This window comes from Mus caroli, chromosome 4 (assembly GCF_900094665.2).
Source record: "Mus caroli chromosome 4, CAROLI_EIJ_v1.1, whole genome shotgun sequence".
Classification (NCBI taxonomy): domain Eukaryota; kingdom Metazoa; phylum Chordata; class Mammalia; order Rodentia; family Muridae; genus Mus; species Mus caroli.
The window spans coordinates 50,799,461-50,802,285 of NC_034573.1; positions in this window are offsets into that span (position 1 = coordinate 50,799,461).

Genomic DNA, 2,825 nt, shown 5'->3' on the forward strand with positions numbered 1-2,825 from the left:
TCTCTCTCTCTCTTCTCTCCTCTTCTCTTCTCTTCTCTTCTCTTCTCTTCTCTTCTCTTCTCTTCTCTTCTCTTCTCTTCTCGTCCTCTCTGTCTCTCTCTCTCTGTCTCTCTCTCTGTCTGTCTGTCTCTCTCTCTTCTCTCTCTTCTCTTCTCTTCTCTTCTCTTCTCTTCTCTTCTCTTCTCTTCTCTTCTCTTCTCTTCTCTTCTCGTCCTCTCTCTCTGTCTCTCTCTCTGTCTCTCTGTCTCTCTCTCTGTCTCTCTCTCTTGTCTATCTGAATTCCACCCTCAGTCTATCACTACTTTGTCTTAGCTCTTCTCTTTATGGTATTTTTAGTTATGTTTTTTTCTCTTTTTAGGCCTCTATTGAGTTTAAAAGTCTGTCTTTAGAGGTACAGCACTTAGCACAAAAGGTAGTGTTTATTGGATAGATGGACTGCTGCCTCGTTAAGATACATGCATAAATGTATGAACTTGTGGTAGGCTGAGTGGCTAACTAGTTAAATGGATTAATGGAAGGATGATGAGTGAATGGGTAGATGGATGTGTGAATAGGTGGATGGGTGGGTGGTGGATGGACAGATGGAACAGTGAACTTTAAGTAGTCGTTTCAAACCCAGGTCTTTGATCATTAAGAGTGTGTTTCTTCTTCCTCTTCTATTTTCTCCAATGGAAAAATGAATTTCTTCAATAGAACAGAAGAAGTAACACTTCTTTCTCTTGGAAGAGTTTCACTACTGAACAGAGGGGAAGTGCAGGTGCTGGTCTCAGCCCCTACTTTGCAGCTATCAAAGAGCCAGTCAAAGTGTTCTTGGATTATAGAAATGTCTTGATGACTAGAGAAAACTCTGTATACTGGGCCTCCCTCTGTCTGCACTTCTGATGCCTGTACCAAGTTTGGGCTGTATGAACCAATATGGATGACAATCCTTCTTCCAAAGGATGAGGTCATATTGCATAGTTCATGACTGTTGTAAGCAATGAAAACTCAGTTCAAACCTGGTTAAAAACAACAACAACAACAACTAGTGGTGGCACACCTATAATCTTAGCACTTGGGAGGTAGAGGCAGATGAATCTTTGTGAGTTTGAAGCTAGCCTGGCCTACAGAGTAAGTTACAGAACAACCAAGTCTACATAAAGTCTGTCAAAACAAAAACAAAAACAACCCCCCCCCAAAAAAAAAAACCAAACAAACAAAAAAACAAAATCAAACCAAACCCAACCACAGACATTGCTGCCAAATGGTCTGTCTGGACTATGGACCTACTAAAAGTCAGGTTTCTTTGGTCCTTGGGTCCTTGTACTCTCTGCCCCTCTACCTTCTCCTGAATCTTGTGTTTTGCACCACGGGTATGAATACAAGGTCATGGTCCATCTTGCATGACCCTCAGGCCTGGATTGGAAACTGAGGAAGCTAGAGACAGGGCTTAGCTAGTGTGACTACAGACCAGAAACCCATATTCCATCCTGACCTTCACTTGCTGGTGTTAAGTGTCTGCTTGTATGGAGAAAGAGAAAGCTATGGGGATTTATCTTTTGAGTTAGGAATACAGAATTTACAGCTTTATGCATGACCTATGGCTGGCTCCCCCTAATTGTCCAAAACAAGGGAGTTTCAATTGCAAAACTTGGGGCTGTGAAACAGGCTTCCTGAAAAATTCCTTTAAAAAGAATTTGGCCTTTGGGAAATAGAAAAAACCTGGGGAATCAGACTCTGTGTCACAGGAGGGGACCCTGGGGATAGAGTTAATTATTCCCAAACAATGGTTAGCCAGGATTGCTGGTTATGCTTAGATACCTGGACCCTGGACTACATAGAAATAGGAACTAACCAGTCTATCAGCCCATTGGCTGACAAAACTTACTGTGGCTGTGGGCAGCCCAAATTAATGTGAGAGGACTTAGAAGGGGCTAAAACTTGTTTCATATCCAAAACCTTTAACCTAGACACTTCCTCTTCTACTGATGTCCACTATTCTGCCTTATGGGTTAATTCATCTGGATACCAGCAGTATTACCAAGCCCCTGAGACTACTTGATGAGCATGTACTAATGATTTGGCTAGCCACTCCTCTTTTGATGCTTTCCAGACTAAGTAGACAGGTTGATCAGAATCTAGAGGTATTACAATTTCTGTTTCTGAATTAAAACAACAGTTAGATTCCCTTGTAGAAATAATCCTACAAACTTGGAAAGGCTTAGACTTCTCATGAGATAAAACTATGTATGGCTTTGGGCTAAAAAAAACCCAACTTGGTTAATTCTGTACTAATTGATCAGGAGAAACAACAAAACAAAACAAAACAAAACTTGCCATAACTGGGGGGAAAAATCTCCAAAGACATAAGTCAGATAATTGGTATCCATTCTTGTTTTCTTTGTCCCCCTGGGCTAACTACTCGGCTATCTGCACTGACTGGGCCTTTCTTATTCTGATTGGGTTAACAACGAGGCCCTGAAATCTTAAACTAAAACATGAGTCCATGATTTCATTCACTAAAACCTGTGGGGAATGTAACAGGGTCCCAGACCTTTATAGGCCTCCAGACCTTAGCACAACTGACTCCATGTTGGAAGTGCCATTCAGGCTGTAAGACTCAGCACAGACAGCACCATCTGACAAAATGGAAACGAAGGTCTAAATCCATCAAAGTCCATATAGTTTTGGGAAAGTCTCTAAACGCCCAAACCTTTCCCCTGCTCTCTAGTTCCGCTTCTGGCTAACTGTTCTTGTTAACTGATGTCAACCCAGATCATCGTTTTTGTGCTTAAAAAGCTCATCATGAGGAAGGCTCAGGGCTACCCTGGGTCTCAAACATCCAG